Genomic DNA, 7,709 nt, shown 5'->3' with positions numbered 1-7,709 from the left:
GAGGTCACACTACCCCTTTGCAAAAAAAAATAATAAACGTGCACATGAAAATAATACATAACGTCGAGGTTTGATGATAAATCACCATGGAGCACTATGAGCCTTCACTGTTGGGAATAAAATGCAATGGTGTGGCCTGACTTTTTGTTTTAAGATCACAACACACTCAAATGAGTACACTCCTCACCTTAGTGTCAAGTTATAATTGTACTGTACACCTTTTTGTGGGGCAACACTAAAGAAATGCAACTCACGAGTAGTAAAGTAGTGAGAGTACATTTGGAATTACACTGCAAATTAAATGTCAATTTAAAATAACTTTCATCCGTTGTCGTGTCTACGCTGCTGGCGACAAAAGAGAAGTGCGACCCTGAGTGAAATGATCCAGACTGCATCTATCTATCTATCTATCTATCTATCTATCTATCTATCTATCTATCTATCTATCTATCTATCTATCTATCTATCTATCTATCTATCTATCTATCTATCTATCTAGAGATCTATCTATCTATCATCCCTCCATCCCTTCTTCTATCTATCTATCTAGAGAGAGAGAGAGAGAGAGAGAGAGAGAGAGAGAGAGAGAGAGAGAGAGAGAGAGATCTATCTATCTATCGAGCTATCTATCTATCGATCTATCTATCTATCGAGCTATCTATCTATCGATCTATCTATCTATCTAGAGAGAGAGAGAGAGAGAGAGAGAGAGAGAGATCTATCTATCTATCGAGCTATCTATCTATCTATCATCCCTCCATCCCTTCTATCGATCTATCTATCTATCTATCTATCGATCTATCTATCTATCTAGCTATCTATCTATCTATCTATCCTATCTATCTATCTATCTATCTATCTATCTATCGATCTATCTATCTATCTATCTATCTATATATCTATCTATCTATCTATCTATCTATCTATCTATCTATCTATCTATCTATCATCCCTCCATCCCTTCTTCTATCTATCTATCTATCTATCTATCTATCTATCTATCTATCTATCTATCTATCTATCTATCTATCTATCTATCTATCTATCTATCTATCTATCTATCTATCTATCTATCTATCTATCTATCTATCATAGAAGTAGATTAGTGCCACCAATTTGAATTCGAAATGTAAAGTGATCACATTTTCAATAGTTGTATTTCCGTGTAACTTTTCAATGTTAACAATTCAACCGACTACAATTCGCTGTCTGATATTCGCCGTCTGTACCACCAAGCGGGGTTACATCAGGTCAGAACCGAACAGCTAGGCAATCCAGTTACGCTTTCTAAGTATCTGACGTCACGTGACTAAGAAAGCGCAACTGCGATTGGCTGGGCGTTCTGCCTGGTGGCACAGACGGTGAATTTTAGACAGCGAATTGTAGCAACTATTGAAAATGTGATCACTTAAATTCAATTAAAATCCTGGTGGCACTAATCTACTATATCGAAAGTAGATTAGTTCCACCAGGATTTGAATTTGAAATGTTAACTGAAGTAGGATTTGAATTTGAAATACCACAGAAAACAGGATTTGCTAGCGAGCTAGCAAGCTAAGAATCTATTGGGCCCAGCTAGCAGCTAGCTAGCCATCTATTGGGCCCAATTTCAACGTTTTCCATTGAGGGTGAGCTCACTTTTGTTGCCAGTGGTTTCCATATTTATGCCCGTGTTGAGTTATTTTGAGCGGACTGCCAATTTACTTTTTTCCATCCAGTATTTTATTTACATCGGTGAAGTTCTGATACTAGCAGTCCGTGACCCTTCCGCCACGGCGCCGCGACCCACGTTTGGCCCTCCGAGCCAGCCAATAAAGAATCAGTCCTTTACAAAATATTGTTAAATAGTCACAAAAATCTATGGGGTGCACTTACTTTTGTGTCATCCATCCATGCACCAGGTTTCAGTCCATCCGTCATTTACGTATTACGCAAAGAATCTACTTCTCAGATACGGCCGAAATAGTGTGAAGATTACAAAGATTTAACGAACCCACGTTTCAAGCAAATATTGAGTCATTTATGAACGTATAAACGAGAATTAACACCCCGCTCGTTTATATCATTAATTTGCCATTATGGAACTGATAGTAAAAATGAGAACTAAGCGTTTCTGAATTATCTTCATTGAAGTACAAATGTTTGGTGACTCTGCTGGAGTAGATTTTCTGATATCCGTAATTTACTTGTGTATTATTTTTTCCTAATTTTGCCCTTTTTTTCTCCCTACGTTACAAAAAACATATCTCTGTATTTTCCATTCCTCATTCTGCCGAAAAACAGTCTCGTTGCTGATGACATGACATAAAAAGAGAGAAGTAAGGTTAACTGTGGTTGAAAGTTTGGACTTATTGATTAAGCCGAGCTCTCGGGGGACTTAGAAGAAGACGTAAAAATATGTGAACATGCTTTGTATAAGGATATAAAAAAAGATTTCAAGATGATGGATTCTCGAGTGGACTTTGTTGATCTCTGTCGTTGCCGTCCAGGCCCGGCCCGACTGAAACCCTTTAGGTGTTGCGCCCCGAGGGAGAAATGCCTCCGTAATTACTACATCGTGTCGATCCGACAGTCAAACTCGCTTTCTGCCTCTTTATGTTTTTAGATGTGGCTTGTCGGAAGTTCATTTAAAAAAATCAAAATTATTGATGATAAATGACCTTCAGTTTTGAGTCCTGACTCATTTACGGTCTACACGCAATATCGTGACAATCTGCAATAAATAAACATAAATACGAGCCCTACAGGATACTACTTTTGTCTATGTGCAGTATTTATTTTGCTAGTCTTCGGGTCTTGGTGGAGATTTTCAAACGTAAGACCAAATCATCCGCGTGCAGGGAAGCTTTTCCAAGAATCAGGTTTCTCCGGTCTTCTCTCTCAGCGGGCCGGCGGGATTACGGCTTCGTGCCGGTGTCGTGTTACAAACTTCTTCAGTTCCTCGAAAGCGGCGCTCGCTCCAAATCGAATCATCAGCTGCGGGCGTCTTTGTTTAGAAGATTCCTTGTTCTCGTAACGGATGACATATGTTCGTTTAGCGACAGCGGAGGGGCCCCGCGTGGTTTTCGGTCCACATCTTTTGCAAAGACGTCGCTCGCCATTGTGTCTGTTCAAATGGACGATACAGCCAATAGGTCAATCGACGTAATTTGGGGCGTTCAACAAAAACCTGGAGAAATGACGTCCCACCCGAGCGACGGCTTGAATGGCTTTAAAATGAAATAAATGGGCAAACTGTCAACCGGTCGTGTGCCGAGCTGAACTGAATGAGATGAGCCGGTCAGCAAACGTGATTCAGCAGCGTTTCCTGCATTGTCTTGACCCGATCGATGCATTGACGCCGCAAGTCCATTTCGCGGCGAATGTGTAACGTTTTCAAGAGATCAATTCGACAATAACAAAGCCCACGTTCAGGAAATGCTCAGACGGATTTGCAGGGTTGTATGCAAAACCGCTTTATTCCATATCTTGATATCCAGCTTCAGGTCCGTGTACTGGTATGAACTTTGTCACCAATGTTTAAAGTGCCACTGACACGTAAAGCATGAATTTTTAGTATGTTTTTAATGAGAAAAAAATCCAGCCGGAATGGACCCATTCATTTTTTCACCACATGTCATGAAGTTACCGTATATGGATTTTAGTCTCGAGGCATTTGTCTAGGAGTAGACGCAGGAAGTGACGCCCTCACTGGCGGCTTCGTGTCTTTGTACCAGTTTTACCGGCGGGAAAGTAGCTGTGTTTTTCCTGCGTGTTAGCCAAAATGCCGTCTTGTTGTATTGGTAGATATCGCTCGAATACTCGGGAGGATGCATTTACTCTTCATATGTTTCCAAAAGATCCGGTTCGTCATGAAAAATGGATTGCACAGGTGCAAAGGACGAGAGCTTTGTGGGTTCTAAATGACAGCTAGGCGTGTATACAGCTATTAAAGGGAAATTCTGGTGGTTTGGATTAAAAATGTATCCAATGGGTCATGTAATACGTACAGTATCTTGAAAATGGGATGTTCATCCTGTCTCATTTAATAGTGTTTTAAGAAGTTTTTTTTATCAACAATGGTGAATTTTCAGGGGTGCCGCCATTTTGGTGAGTCACATGACCTACGTGCGCGGATGTGACGTATTACGTGCCGCACCAAAGGCTCGATCACGATGGACACAATTATGGCCTGCGCTGATTTCTCGGATTTATTATCCTCATATGATGAAGAAATAGCAGTGTTGGTCCTTTTTGGAGGCTGACACTAGGCTAGCGTGAGCATGCTAACAGGACGCAAACGTCAATTTTAATTTACACTGATTTTTTTTTTCATACAACAACAATCTACAGGAATAGTGTAGTGTTTAATAAATTTTACCACTTGGACTTGGTTCCAAGTACAACGTATAGTTAACCAGATAAAATGTGGGGGTAGATTAGCTGAGTAATGCTAGTGATGAACGAATCTCAGACTGAAAGTTTTTTTCCAGGGTTTGATGGTTCCTAATAAATACTTTATTAATTGTGTGACCGAAATGAAATTGTCACATCACAAAGACTTATTATGCATGTCTCCATCGATGTTACCGATGTGACGTATTACGTGCCGCGCGAAAGGCTCGATTACGATGGGACACAGTTATGGCTAGCGCTGATTTCTCGGATTTATCCTCATCTGGTGAAGAAATAGCAGTATCGGTTGATCGGGAAGACGGGGGAATATTTCCATACAGATTTGAACCTATGGCTGTAAATGTATAATTTTCGGATGGTTCTTCGGACGGGAATGACGCAAAGTCTGACGAGCGAGCGCCGCGATTGGTTACATTGTTATGCCAAACCACCAGAATTTCCCTTTAAAAACATAATAGTTGGGGGTGGGGGGGACAGTGTAATCCTCTCAGAAGTAACAAAAGATCCGCGTCATAATAACTTAATAAAGTATTTAAGTCAGGGGCGCTAAATGTGTCGATGTGCGCGACTGCGGCGTTGTTTGTCGTTACTCGCGGCCGCAGCATTGTTCATCGCTTGCGGCCATGGCGTTGTCGTCACCGGCGACCACGGCATTGTCGTTCATCGCCGCCGCGAAGGTGGATCAGGCGGTTTCGTCGGTGCGGAGGGGGAACGAGCCCACCCCCACCGGCCAGTTACTTCGCCCGGCACGGGTCCTCCTGAGTACGCGACATACTGTCGTACATACTGTTGTTAGAAGTGATCCGCATATCATCTAAATATATCTTGAAGCGTTAACGGTAATATGGCCCCAGTCACGTCACTCGATTGAGAAAAGAAAGAAAAAAAAATTGAAAGTCTCTGTTGTTCGTCTCCAATAGCGGGTGGCACAGCGTCTTATCAATGGCGAATTTCCCGGTGTGACGTCTGCTGATGACGTAGCAGGCAATATGGCTGCCACCGGGATGTCAGGTGAGACTTCAGCAACTTTGCGCATGAATGACACGCTCTCCGTTCATTTTTATCTTTTCGTGTAGACATTGAAGTGAATAATATTATATGTAGTTTTCATCACAATATCTATTTTAAAACATATATCGGCATGTCAGTTGAGCTTTAAGAAACCGTATGTATATTCGGCGGACATGTTACACGGGAGGCAAAACGACTACGAGTTAACATCTAAGGCCTCCTAGTTGAGCGAAGTATTCTTATACAGTCGGGAAACATTTGTCAACGGATTTCAGAGAGCGCATGAATAATAGATAGAAAGATTTAAAGTCCGACGGGAGCCCATCGTGGAGCTCAAATGGCCGCTGAAAGCAGCAAATCGCACGTAAGGGAAGGCACATCCTGGCGGGGCGGTTTTGAGCTCGCAGCCAGGGAGGTCCCGCGGGTGCGGAGCGGGAGGGGCCGAGGAATGTGGACGAGTTCTTCCCTCCGTCAGCGAGGAATGCGGGTCCCGGGCAAGAGAACCCTGTCCCGTAGGACGCTTTGGCGGTCAAGTGACGCCGCTGGCTGGATTGCGGGACTTGTAAACCGTTTGGCGAGAACAAAAGGAAACACTGAAGCTTAGTGAACAAGGTGCGGGTTGGCTTCAGCTCGGCGAGTCCTTGGAGGGGGTCGTCATGCTTGCATGTCGAAATATGAGACCGTGCACACACTGTGACATTTTTACGCTTTTAACTTTGGAATTTAAAGACATAAACAGCGAATGGGGCGGCACGGTGGATCAGCTGGTAAAAGCGTCGGCCTCACAGTTCTGAGGACCCGGGTTCGATCCCCACCCCGCCTGTGTGGAGTTTGCGTGTTCTCCCCGTGCCTGCGTGGGTTTCTTCTGAGCACTCTGGTTTGCTCCCACATCCCAAAATCATGCAACATGAATTGGACACTCTAAACTGCCCCTAGGTGTGATTGTTAGTGCGACTGTTTGTCTCTATGTGCCCTGCGATTGGCTGGCGACCAGTTCAGGGTGTAACCGCGCCTCCTGCCCCTTGACCCTCGTGAGGATAAGTGGCAAAAGAAAATGGATGGAAACAGAGAATGGAGAAAATCCACACAAGTAGGCGATCGAGCGAAGATCCAAAGTGGACAGACAAAGGCCAAAGCTGAGATTCAAACCCGGAAACTTCCTGCGGCGAGGCCATTGCTTCTTGCATTATATTATTCCTCGCTAATAATTCAAAACCATTTAAAAGTCACAAATTCGTGACATGGGCTCAATTATTTTTAGAATCAATTATTCTACTGGCGGCACGGTTGATCAGCTTGTAAAGCGTCGGCCTCACATTTCTGAGGTCCCGGGTTCGATCCCGGCCCCGCCTGTGTGCCTGCGTGGGTTTCCTCCGGGAAAATTAAATTGCCCTGAGGTGTGATTGTGAGTGCGACTGTTGTCTATCTCCACGTGCCCAGCGATTGCCTGGCAACCAGTTCAGGGTGTACCCCGCCTCCTGCCCGTCGACAGCTGGGATAGGCTCCAGCACTCCCCGCAACACTCGTGAGGATAAGCGGCAAAGAAAACGGGTGGATGGATTATTCTACTAATTCACCAGGTTTATTGAACAATCGGATAAAAATGTATTAGCTGTTAAAGTTTATTCCAAAAGCTTTTTCCCCACCATTACGGTTTATTAACTGATTATTGATGATGATTAGGTATCGTTGAATTATTGAACAAAAAAAAAAAAAAACAAAAACAGAAATTAAGCAATATCATAAACAGAGGGCCTGATGTACTCCACAACGGTTTTGTAACGGGCAGGAGCGACTTCTTGGCTACTGATTAATCCACAGGGCAGTTTGATAGACGGTTTTTGTCGCCGTTTCGGGTTCAACTCCGAGTCATTTGCATGCTATTCATACTACAGCTGCAAATGATGATTGGATTAAAAAATAAAAAAACAGGACTATTACTTGTTTCCCATGAATTCCAAAGTAAAAGCACGTTTGCGAATGTCTTATTTTAGTGAAACACGTGGATAAAACCAGGGTTGGGACATCTGAGAATATTTGCTATTGAGGGGCAGAAATGAGAGGATTTAGAAAATTTGAAAATGACGGCAAATGATTAATCGGCGATCAAAATAGTCGTTGATGAATTTGTTACGTCGAAAGACTTCCACGTTTCCACAAATGCAAAGTCCTCTCGAGTGAAGTGGAGATCCACGTCCCGAATCCAAAGTGTTCAACGCGTCCAGGACACCCCGGGAACTGTCCTGCGCATTCCGAGGATTCCCGCATTCCGCAAATTCCTCACCCTGCGCGCTGAATTTGCC

The sequence above is a fragment of the Syngnathoides biaculeatus genome, chromosome 3 (genome assembly GCF_019802595.1).
Source record: "Syngnathoides biaculeatus isolate LvHL_M chromosome 3, ASM1980259v1, whole genome shotgun sequence".
NCBI lineage: Eukaryota > Metazoa > Chordata > Actinopteri > Syngnathiformes > Syngnathidae > Syngnathoides > Syngnathoides biaculeatus.
This window is presented reverse-complemented; position numbering follows the sequence as displayed.